The 12,495-nt window shown below is 43.4% G+C and overlaps 1 protein-coding gene across 2 annotated transcripts in view; it reads right to left on the bottom strand.

Moving 5' to 3' along the window:
- Positions 1-788: 788 nt before the first annotated feature.
- The window catches only part of Rbms3 (RNA binding motif single stranded interacting protein 3), a 934,572-nt gene continuing 922,865 nt past the window's right edge, over positions 789-12,495 (bottom strand). For both annotated transcript variants that reach the window (XM_055601685.1, XM_055601684.1), the window contains one exon: positions 789-844. The gene's annotated coding sequence lies outside the window, so the exon portion shown is untranslated. The remainder of the gene's footprint in view (positions 845-12,495) is intronic.

Genomic DNA, 12,495 nt, shown 5'->3' on the forward strand with positions numbered 1-12,495 from the left:
TTGGATTTGCTGTTTCTCTGAGAGTTCCTGACGGAGCACGCATGAGATGCTGGCGAGAGTCGCACACACAGGAATGCTGGCACCCTGCTCAGGCCGGCCAGCTTTGGCAGGAGAACTTTCTTTAGCTTCTGCTGAATTAGTTACTTTTCTCATTGTGGTCAAAAACAGGAGGGGAGGGGGAGCAGCTTAACGGAGAACCACTGTATTTCTGCTTTATGGCTTAAGGAAGGGAACAATCCTTCGAGGTGGGGAAGACAGGGAGGCAGGAGCACGAAGCTGCTGCTCCCGTCAGTCTGCAGTTAGGGAGCAGAGAATGACCTGGGACAGGAGGTGCTTTCCTAAATCCTCAAGGCCCACCTCCAGCAACCCACCTCCTACAGGGAGGCTCCTCTACCTCAAGTTTCCACAACCCTCCCAAACACTTGTCCCCTCCCACCTGGGGACAAATGTTCAAACACATGAGCCCGGGGAGACAGGGCTCATTCGAACCACACCAAACTCTGAAAGTACAAGCTGGGGCTGTCCAGCCAGGAGCCTCAGAGTCCTGCCCTAAAAAGGCACGCTATGCAGCAGGGGCAGAAGAGCTAAGCCAGAGCCTCTGTTCCCCTCCCCCCCCGGGGGGGGGTTAATGCGTTGACCTCAGCAAAACCACACCCCCGGTGAGCACTGCTTTTCCAGCATAATATTTTGTTTCATAGACTAGTTATGAATTCAATCAGACGCTCTTAGCACCTGAGGGAAAGCACAGGCCATAAAGAAGTTGACTTACTTTCTTTGCTGAGGAATAGCACCCTCCATTCCTTCATCCTGTCCAGAGACTGGCCACTGGTTCCTTACTGGCCATCTGAAACAGCGGAAAACATCAGACTGCACACAAGTCAGCTACACCCACATTTTCAAGCTATGTTACTAGTTGTTATCCAACCCAGACAAGTGGGATTCATTTTCTCTATAAAATTCCTTCTTCCCCTACTAAACAGCACACACGGGGGCAGGGAAAGGGAGAGAGAGATGCAATACTCATACACACGCACACACACACACACACACACACACACACACACACACGGCTTTCTTCTTGTTAGGGACTCACGTGACAGTTATCTGATGCTGTCATCCTAGTGCCCTTCAGAGTCCCAGGTACTGTATCAGATCCCTGCCACAAACCCAGACTGATCTTTTGTGGGCAGGAAACAAAAATTAAATCTCCATCCTGAGTAAGAACCAAAGAGCCTTGATTATCCTGCAGGTGAGAGCTGGACAGCCCACTGGAGGCTTTTTTTATTTTATTTTTATTTTTTTAGTTATTTTTAATTTTTATTTTTTTATACTTATTAATTACAGTTTATTTACTTTGTATCTCAGCTGTAGCCCCCTCCCTCATTCCCTCCCAATCCCACCCTCTCTCCTTCATCTCCTCCATGCCCCTCTCTAAGTCCACTGATGGGGAGGTCCTTCTTCCCTTCCATCTGACCCTAGCTTATCAGGTCTCTTCAGGACTGGCTGCAAAGTCCTTCTCTGTGGCCTAGCAAGGCTGCTCTTCCCTTGGGGGTTGGGGAGGTCAAAGATCCAGTCATTGAGTTCATGTCAGAAACAGCCCCTGTTCCCCTTAGTAGGGAAGCCCACTTGGATACTGAGCTGCCATGGGCTACATCTGAGCAGGGCTTCTAGGTTATATCCATGCATGGTCCTTGGTTGGAGAAACAGTCTCATAAAAGATCCCTGTGCCCAGATATATATGGTCCTTGTGGAGCTCCTGTCCTCTCCAGGTCATACTAACTCCCTTTTCTTTAATATGATTCCCTGCATCTGCCCAGTGTTTGGTTACTAGTCTCAGCATCTGCTTTGTTACACTGCTAGGTAGAGTCTTTCAGAGGCCCTCTGTGGTAGGCTCCTGTCCTATTACTTGTTTTCTCCTACTTCCAATGTCCATCTCATTTGACTTTCTAAGTGAGGATTGATCTTTTTACCCCGGGTCCTCTTCCTTGTTTATCCTCTTTAGGTGTACAGATTTTAGTATGTTTATCCTATCTTATAGGTCTAGTACCCACTTATAAGTGAGTATATAAGTGTGTGTCTTTCTCCTTTGGGGATACCTCACTCAGGGTGATCTTTTCTAGATCCCACCATTTGCCTGCAAATTTCATGATTTCCTTGTTTTTAATTGCTGAGTAGTATTCCGTTGTGTAAACATACCACAATTTCTGTATCCATTCCTCAACTGAGGGACATCTGGGTTGTCTTAGACGAGAACTCACAGTGCATAAAAAACCAGTGGTGATTTCCTTATTCCTCAAGAACCAGAGTTCTGTGGTTATAGGATTTTTCTTTTATCACAGAGCCCACCCTAAGCCTTCTTCCCTGGCATGCCTCAGCCAGTCCTCAGCATTCTGTGGCACATGTTTTATTTTGGGCTGTTGTTTCTCAGGTGTCTGAAGCACCTTCATGCTCAGAATAAGAAGATGCAGTGACCTTACGGACAATGAAAGGCCCCAAGGATGCCTAAAATGGAAGGGATAAGGACATGGCTTGGGTGGAAATTCACTTTTTTTCTTTCAAAGTTTACCCGTCTTCAGTGACTTTTAAAACACCAGCTCTGTGCTGAAATGTGGACAGGCTGCATCAAGATGACCTGACCTAAAGTTGCTGGCAAGAAAAATCAGAATGGAAGCAATTAAAATGACGTATCTGCTCTCATCTAACTGGTTATCAACAAAGCAATTGGACCCAGCATTGATTTCCAATAGATAATTTTTCTTAGGAATAGCAAATGACATCCATTGTGAAATAGCACAGGGCATGACAGGAGAGCTATAACTTCACAACTTGACATTGGACATTCAATTTAAAATGTGTACATCAACACGGAAGTTCCAATGAAAGAGTTAGTTCAAGCGGTCAGTTCCGTGGCCACCCTACTCACCTATCACACTAGTGCAAAGGAACACTGACATATCCTCCTCGTTTCCTGATTGGGTACGCATGCAATTGTGAAACAAGACAAAACAAGACAAAACAAGACAAAAAGGCCTTTTTTTAAAGAGGTAAATATGAAAAGATTCATCTTCAGACCCATAGAATGCCTTAAGAAATACCATGGCCCGTATCCCTTTGGGGACTTGATGCTCAGGACTTTCAAAGGCCACTGGGTGTTGACATGGGGCTGAAACAAGAAAGTACTGCATCCCTGAGTTCCTAGTTGAGCTTCTCAAACTTGAAGTACAGATCTTGTTTAAAGGGCACTGTCAGGGGCAATGGGTCCGCCTTGAAGCCGGAGATGCTGCCTGGGGTCTCACTGCTGCTTTGTAGACCACATTCTCTCCTTTGTTTACATGAAACACACTTGGTTTTGCTGTAGTCTGAGCTGGTCTCAAACTTTGCAGCCCAGGCCTCTGCTTCAGACCTGACTCCAGCTTCCTGCTCTGAGTTCCTGCCCCAGCTTTCCTCATGGAATTGCTTTTTGCTCAGGGTGATTACCCCAGCAGCAGAAAGTGAACTAAGATAGCAGCTCTAGCCTTCATCTGAAGTACCAAGGATCCAGAAGATCTGCAAATGAGGACAAGGCGTGAGAAGATGGACAGCTCTGGAGCCAGAGCTGTGAGCATCTGCAACCTGCTTCCACTCACTCGATAAATAATTCTAAGAAAAATTCTAGAACTGTTTTGGGAATTTTTTTTCTCATGAGCAAATGCAATAATCATCATAATACTTGCTCCAAGCAAATGACAAAATATATAGACTAGGTGTTTTTCAAAGATAGGCCTTACATATCATCACTAGTTGCAGATATATTCCTATGGTATGGTCCATCATGGCTTCAAAGGAAAATGCGCTATGATTCACACCAGAAAAGCTCCTCAATAAAGGTCAGGAATCTATTTCTTCCTGAGTTGGAAAATGGCCCAATGTCTTTCTTCACTAAAAGCTGGAAATGTCTTTGGGGCTTGTCGTAGTCCTAACAGTTTAAACCAAATTGTCTCTGACTCCACCATAGTCAGCGTACGGAGATGCTAGAGGGGGCGTCTGACTTTTCATTACTTCTTTTTGTTGGTCAACTGAGAATCACCCACATTCCAGAACCATGTGCTCCCCAGCCCACCTTCAGTGACCTGGCACCAGTGGCCTTGTCATCACCAGCAGCCAACTGTGACATATTCCCACTATTTCCATTATAAAGCCCATCATGAATCTCTCACACAAACTCTGTTGCATGGTGTGATTTTTGTGGCATTCCTAGCTCTGCCCCCCTCCATCACCACAAAAAAAAAAAACAAAAAACAAAAACAAAAACAAAAACAAAAACAAAAAAAAACAAAAAAAAACTCTTAAACTTTTCCTGGAGAACCCTTTCCTAGAAGCCATAGAGTTCATAAATAAAACTCTGAGGCATCTTGACACCAAGAATGGATGGACTGACTTGTTCATCCTCAGCATCCTGTATTCTCTCAAAGGCACCCCAATATGCCCATACCATCTCCACCGGTGTGGCAGAGAGAGAGTAGCTGATGTGAAATATTTAGCCACCATGCTATGTGTGCCTTCATTGAGAGTCAATTCAACTGGCAACTGGTGACATTCATAGCTGCTTTATAAAAACTGAGTCTGACAGTAATGACTAGGCAAACTGTTTGCTCTCCTGTGGACTTAGGACTTTGAAGGGCTTTGCAGACAACGTGGGCCTTGACGAGATACCACCACTTGCTGGCTGAGCAAACATGCAGTGTATGCTGGAGGACTTCTGTTTGGTTAATGGAAATCTCACAGCTGAGCAAACTGCTCAGTGCTGTTTGTCAAGGGGCCTTTCTTTTCCCGTGTAAACCGACCAGGAAGGTGAACTGTGGAGGGTAGCCCGCAGGGTGGCTTCTAGGTAAACAGCAGATCTGTAAGAAGCCCTCTGTCTGCACCTGCCCTGCGCACCCCTGGTGGCTGTTCTGGAGTGTTTGTGAATTCCAGTAAATTCTAATGGAAGGGGCACATCTGTCCACTTTCTCCCTCACCCTCCTTCCACCCCACGATCACCCTGATTTTGTCTTTCCTTTGTGGTGGGATGGTTTTATAATAAAAGCTTCCAACAATCCTTGTAAGAGACTTGGAGTCACACCTTATTAAATGACCAAGGAAATAACTTTCCACTCGACAGTGTCTGGGCCATACAAGCTAATAGCGCGAGCTAATACGCCATGAGTATTTTCTAAAATTAAAGAGAGCAAACAAACAACTAGAAGAGCAGGCTCTCTTGAATCAATAGGCGCAAAATGTTTGTTCAATGAGTGGAAACAGATTGGTGATCAATTTATATTTCTTTTAAAGAAATAACCATTTATCTCCTCTAATTTATTGCAATCTTTTCAGAGATACCTGTGTCTGGGCCTGTTTCCCTCCCGTTTTATGTTGACCTACCTATAGTATGTTCAAGTCACCAGTCATGGAACATGGCTTGACTGTACTTGACTCAACTCGATATCTTGAATGGTCACCAGAGATGTCCACATTGTTTTCATTTCAAATTGTTTATCTGCATATGAGTGTGCCTGCTTGTACCACGTGCAAGCAGTGCCAGGGAGGCCACAGAGGGCCATAGCTCTCCTGGAACAGGAGCTGCTGTGAGCAACCCCATTAGTACTGGGAACCAAACATTTCTGCATTTCTTTCCAGCACCTGCCCTACACATTCTGCCATTTATTTATTTATTTATCTATCTATCTATTTATTTATTTATTTATTTACCTATCTATCTATCTATTATTTATTTATTTATTTATTTATTTATTTATTTATTTATTTATTATCTCTCCCCATGAGGAAGAAAGCTTCCCAAAGGAAGCAATTTATCCACCTTATTTCATACTCTGTTTCCAGTGTGGATAATAGAGTACGCATGAGAAGATAGATGGGCGAATGAGCTAAATGAAGGCATGTGGCAAGAGACTCCTTCAAGCCATTTTTTTTTTTCTGGAGTTGTGGTTAGGATAATATCTTCCAGCAACTACATTGGTTCTCACCAATAGGAGGGTTCTATTTCCCTATTTATCCCTACTGAGAGCATTTTGCATTTGGCTGTTGGTGTGCACATGTATGTGAAGACTAGGTTTCAAGGCACTGTTTGGTTCTTTCACTTGCTTGCTCTCTCATTCTTTGAGACTCTCTCACTGGCTTAGGACTCATGTGGTAGACTTGACTAGCTGGCCAGTGAACTCAGGCATCTCCCCTCTCCTTGCCTCTGTACCCCTGGGATTGCATCTGCATGATGCCACACCCAGCTTTCTACATGGATTTCTGGGTATCAAAATCTGGCCTTCTTGCTTACAAAACAATTACATCACTGACTTAGCCGCCCCCACCCTCCAGGGTAAGAGCACACTTTGGAAATGACAAAAACCACAACAAAGGAATCCACATTTCTGTAGCACTACATAGACTTGATCCCTGCATGTGTCAGTAGCAAGAAAACCATCTCTTGTGTCCTGCCCACTTTCTGTAGGCTCAAACTCTTTCCAATCTTGTAAAATACTATAAAAAGGAAGAATTATTGATACTAACATGAACATCAGACAGACGTGGTGGCACATTCCTTTAATCCCAGCAATGGAGAGGTGTTAGCAGGAGGATCATGAGTTCAAAGCCAGCCTTGGCCAGATAGCAAGACTTCATCTTTAAAAACCCAAGGTCTGGAGATGTAAACCAAAGAGGAAATGTCTGTCCTTTGATGCCTAAGTGCTTTGGCTTATTCCTCAGAACCATAAAACAAACAAACAGCAACAACAGCAGCAAAACCTGACAATAGAAACACTAATAAAACAAACTAATCATAAAACTACCAAGGCCCAGAAAGAGTCTGACAATGTACATGGGACAGTTAGTAAGAAAAATACAGGATGCTCAGCTACATTCTAATTTCAGATAAACAACAAATCATTCTCTGCTTTACTACCACATGGTGCATACATAAAATAAAACTATTCATCGCCTGAAATAAAACTGTAACTGTGTATACTGTGTTTTCATTTCCCAAACCTAGCAGTCCCAAAAGAGGACAATGCCACAGAGTCAGAATTTGAATCTAATTTTATGATCACCACTGCCCTTCTTTTCCAAAGTTGCTTCACACAGACTGTCCAGAAGGGGAAACTATTGTTGTTCTTTTGAACTCATAGAGGTCTGCCTGTCTCTTCCTTTTGAGAGCTGGTATTAGAGGAATGTAAAACAGTTTGTATTTATATTTTCTATTTTCCGTTTCACATGTGGAGATGTCTCTCACTGCTAGATTACCTGCCTAGAATGACTGAGGGTTGGGGTTTAGTTCCCAGCTCTGTAAAACCAATGGGAAGATGCTAAGAGCATTCAGACATCTTCCAGGTATCAATCTTCTAGGCATTTTCTCCTGGAGACAATCGAGATTTTAATGAAGAATGTGGCCAACAACTTTTCTAATTATGCATTCCACGCAGCTAAGAGTAAGTATTAATATCCAACGACTTTTCAATTACAGGCACGAGTAATTATATCTAGATAATATATTGATAGTGCAATGGGGTCACTTTAAAGACTGGCTTCAACACTGAAGGGTGTTATGAAAAATTCATTTATTTTTTGATCCTCATTTCCTAATAGAAATCACAAATCTAAATGGAATTTTGGAAATCATCTCCATGGCAACTATTTACCACCTTCGTCATGGAATGGGCAGTGTGAAATTCCCCAGAAAAGATCCAATATTTATGTAAGCCTGACTTTCAAGTCAGTAAAAAAGCAAAACAAATATTCACAAAATAGAAATATATATCCAAACTTCAAACTGAATGGCTTTCAAAATATTCACTATTTTTCTGAAACCATCATGACAAGAACTAATGGATTTTGCTTTTTGATAGTCAAAGATTCCATTTTCTTTACAGCAACCTGTGCCCAACAATGAAAATTCATTAACATGGTATGAAAGCAGAATACATAAATTAACTCACAGCCAGATGAATAGCACTTTAAAGTAGCCAAATAGCTTCTAGAAAAATGCATGCTTCATCGCACCACTTTTCACAAATGTGTACAGTTCACTTGTAGCTCAGTGGTAAAACTCTTTCTGGGCTCAAGGTCTTGGGGTCAGTCTCCAGAGGGAAGAGGAAGAGGAGAAAGAAAAAGAGGAGGAGAAGGAGGGGGGAAAGGAGGAGAAATGCAGGAGGAAGAAGAGGAGAAAGCAAAGGAAGATGGAGTCTTGCTGGAGAACCTATATTTCTGGCGGCTGCTGGCGGTGGTGGTGGTGAGGGTTTGTAGCCTGGCTCCATTTCCACTTTGTTGTCTGTTTCATGTTTCCTCTCAGCTTCTTGTCTGTCTGCTTGCTGTCATGCCTCTTCTGCCATCAGAGGCTGTATCTTTGGAACCACAGGCCAAAATAAACACTTTCTTCCTTTGGTCCAAAGTAGTTTATCACAGCTACAGACAGTAACTAGAGTCCATGGGCCAGAGCTGTCTATCACCCAGTTTTGTTATTGCCATTTTTATGTTTTGGTTCTTCTTTGTTTTGAGATAAATGTTTCACTGAGTCTCCCAGGCCGGCTTAAACTTGCAATAGTTCTTCCTTAGCATCCCTAGCACCACCATGCTGCTGCTACCTGGTATGAAGTCACCCTAGGTTGGAACACATCCAAGTCCACCACGCATTCTCTACAGCCATGTTTGCTCCTCAGTGGCAGCACTGCTGATGGCGACAGAACCTGGATTCTGAACTGTCCTGGAAGGCTCATGTTTTGAACATTAATTAATAGCTCTTCTGAAAGTTTCGAGTCCTGTACAAGTCAAGGCTTGATTGGTTGGAGGAAGTCACTAGACACATGCCTTTGAAAGTGATTCCGGTTCTGTTCCAGTTCTCTTGGCTTCTTGGTAGCTTGTGTTGTGAGGAGTCTCTGCCACAGGACCCACTGCCACAAACTCTACCATGACTTCCCCATCCCGATGGACTGTACCCCTAAGGACATTAGCCCAAACACACTGATTCCCTTAAGTTGTTCTGCCAGGTGTTTTGGCCCCAACTATGAAAAGGAACTAATAGAGTAACCGAGAAACCTTGAGCACCCACTATCTCCTTACAGAAAAACCTTGCTGAAATCTGTTTTGATCCTCAAGATCTGTTGCAGGACACTCTTGCTAGAGAAACCTACCTTCAGCATTGAGGCTTATATTTGAGTTCATATTAAAACATGTCAAAATTCCCAAAGCATTGTTTTGAGTTCACTAAAGTGACAGAATCCAGGAGACACAGCCATGCTTTGTTATAAAATTCTGAGATAAAATGAGAAAAGTGATTTTTCTTGGTAGGACTTTGAGATAAGGCCCAACATTAAACATATGGGACTCAGATTGGGAGGTAGCTTAGTGGGTCAATTGCCCTGTCAAGACTTTTGTTTTTTAAAGAAACTCAAGGGCCAAAATTTGAATTTTCAGCATCCACATAAAATCTAGGTGAGCATGCCACTTACTGATATAAAGTTCTCATAAAATGTGGGTGTACCTGACAAGCCAGCCAGCAGAATAACTGAACTGGTGAGCTTTCTATTCAAGATGAGAACCTGCCTCAATAAACAGAGTGGAGATAAAGCAGTCAAAACACCTAACAGTCACCCTCTGGTTTCTGCATGCATACACACGTGAGAGAATGCACCTATACATGTGTGTACCTACAAACATGTGAACACACACACAAAGAGAGGACTCAAAAAGAAGAAGGAAGAGGGGGAAGGAGAAGAGGAGGAGCAACAAGAGGAGAAAGAAGAAGAAGAAGAACAACAACAACAGCAACAACAACTCTGGACAGACATTAGAATTCCTGGTGAAGGAACAAGGGGCAAAGAGCTGGGTGAGCCTGGCCCTTCCTTCCCTGAAAGTCTCACACAGTATGGCCCCCTGAGAACACCCTATGCCCTTAGACTGGGGGGAATCTACTCTCCTACTCTCTGAATGGATGGCTTGCTCATTTCTCACCCTACGATTGTAACATGGCTCCAGACTTTAGCACAACAGAGTCCATGATGGAAAATACCACTCAGGCTGTAAAACTCAGCACCTGCCAAAACTAAAACAAAGGCCTAATCCATCAAAGCCTACATATTTCTGGGAAAATTTCAAAATGTACTAAACTTGATTTTCAGATTCTGTAGCTCCACTTCTGGCTAACTGTTCTTGCTAACTGAAGTATGTCAACCCAGAACAAGGGTTTTGTGTTTAAAAGCTCACCCCAAGGAAGGCTCAGGACTGCACTGGGTTCGTGAACATCCAGTGTAGTCATTGGCTGGTTAGCAAAGACTCTTTATTGTCTTAAACCCATGTTCCGAACAATCTTCTCTAGTGAATACCCCACAACACAGCTAGTGGAGAAGCCAGCCCTTCAGGGGTCATGTTTTCCCACATAGCACCACTGTACCTGGGGTGCCTGCTGTGTCAATATTCTAGAGACAACCTCAATGCTATGCTTTCTCTAAGGGATGGTTGCCTAGGAGTTGGCTTTCTCTCACAGACCAGAAAGTTATTGACTCAAACTCCTTTGGGGTTCCTCTTGTTTACAAGATATGAGGTAAGCTTCTTGCTCAAGGATTAAAATAACAAAGTTAAAGAGGGACAGCAGAATCTATCTACCTGTCTGTTTTTTAAGAGTGAAAGTGTTTTTAGAATTCAGGCTGACCTAGGGTTTTAAACTAACTGCATAGACACAATGAAAAATCATGGTAGTGGCACCCAGGCATTAAGATGAGATTACCTCAAGATCTACACAAAGCCTATACATACTGTGTGAGGAGAATTACATAAGATCATTTTCAGACCTTGGCTGTGTGATCTGTCACGAAGTGAGATGGGAAATTTGTTCAGATTTCATATCATCTCAGATCTCAGGGTTTGGGATCAGGGACCCCCCCAGCCTATAAGTGAACAGGTCTAGATATTTAGCTTAAACAAGCAATGGTTCTGAGTGAAGGAAAATCTTCACACTCAACCCACAGAACCCCAAGAGGCTGAGACTACAGACCCATTCTGAGTGCTAGAGAGTGCCATTCCGGGGTCTTCAGGCCAAGTCTCTCTCCTCAGTCGTAGGCTTGTTGATCTTCCTTATGCTAGTATAATTAGTTACTTTATCTGTTGCTTTGATAAAACACAATGATCCACACAACTTATAGGTCAGCTTTATTTGGGCTTAGAATTCCATGATACCACAATGGCTGAGTAGAGGCCAAGTGGAAACTATGGCAGCAGGAACAGGAAGCTGGCCTCTCAGGTCTTGAACCACAAGCACAACATGGAAAGATTGAAGCAGAAATAGCCTAGGCTTTTTTTTTTTTTTTCCTTAAAGCCTGTCCCCTATTCACATACTTTCTCCAGCATGGCTGTATCACCTAACCCGCCTCAAAGAGTGCCAGTGACTGGAGACCAAATATTCAAATGCCGGGACAGAGTTAGACATATAGAAGGTTTATCAGAAGGTGTGCCCTGAAAAATAAATGGTGGAAGAGCTGAGCTTGGATGGAGAAGACTGCTGGTTCATAGATCTGATATCTGTGAAGAGAGCAGAGGCAGGAAGATTGGCTAGGAGACCCTCAGACTGCAGGGAGCTAAGGGAAGCTGTTGCTTTGGCTTTCCAGATGTCCTGAAGGGAACACAGAGACCCCACCTTGGCCATCAATCACTAGCCCTGGTCCTACTGCTGTCACTACTATGGATGTGTGTTAGATCCTGGCTTTGTCCTATTAACACCCTAGCAGCATAGAGAGATCAGGTCACAGGTCTTCCTAGAGTCAACAGGTCCCTGTACAAGGACTGTTGTAGTAAATTAAAAAAAATATGGAGGGCTATATATTGTTTATTATTATTTGCCCTATGATGATCACGTCGGTATTATCTAACCTGTTATCACAAATAATAAGACACCTGTTAGATTTTAAAATTGCCTTATTTACCTTGGGCTGGGGAGGTATTCCTACCTACACTGTCTAAATCACCTCACCATTCATCTCCCAGCCCCCATACAATGCCATCTTCCTTAACTATTCTGTCTTCTACCCATAATCTTATAAATACTTGCTTTTATTCTTCATCTGGGTCTTTTCACACCATTGTTGGAGTCCTTTCTCCCTGCCTCACATAGTTTCTTCTCCAGGCTAACCCACTGTGGGGTCTTCCTTCTTCCTCTCTTTGGTTCTCTTTCTGTTTCCCTTGATTCTCGTGATTCTTCCATTCTCAAAATCCCGGGAACCTTGGCTGTGCCAGCCCCATTCTGCCCTGCCCAGGTAGAGGCCATTTAATGAACCAATCAGGCAGATTTACACAAACAAGGATGGATGTATCCAGCCTGCAGGAACCAAATCCTGAGGGCTGGCAGTTAGCATTAGACCAAAGGTGCACCAAAGCAAAGGTGACCCAGCCAGGTGCCTCCTCTGACGGCTTGGCTCCTGCCCATTGCAGGAGTAATAGAGCCATGTAAAATAGAGCTAGCTCTTCCTAGTTCCGCAGTACTTG

Source organism: Psammomys obesus, unplaced genomic scaffold, assembly GCF_907164565.1.
Source record: "Psammomys obesus unplaced genomic scaffold, mPsaObe1.curated_primary_1811, whole genome shotgun sequence".
Taxonomy (NCBI): domain Eukaryota; kingdom Metazoa; phylum Chordata; class Mammalia; order Rodentia; family Muridae; genus Psammomys; species Psammomys obesus.